We start from the raw sequence: 211 nt of genomic DNA, 5'->3' as shown, positions 1-211 counted from the left end.
GTCATTCTTTGACCCATTCAAATCATATATAATCCACCTTCTTCTTCCCTCATTTGACCACTAATGCACCAATCACAATACATGCAAATAAATTTTAGTCTTATTCTTTCTTTTACTTCACATGGTAGCATCTCATATGTCCCCCATTAACTTTTCCTTTTTGCACACCATAGTTTGCATGTAATGATAAATTTCATATGTATATTTCATA

Source organism: Theobroma umbraticum, unplaced genomic scaffold, assembly GCF_002168275.2.
Source record: "Theobroma umbraticum cultivar Fairchild unplaced genomic scaffold, ASM216827v3 scaffold_743.0, whole genome shotgun sequence".
Classification (NCBI taxonomy): Eukaryota; Viridiplantae; Streptophyta; class Magnoliopsida; order Malvales; family Malvaceae; genus Theobroma; species Theobroma umbraticum.
Note: the sequence above shows the minus strand (reverse complement) of the source record.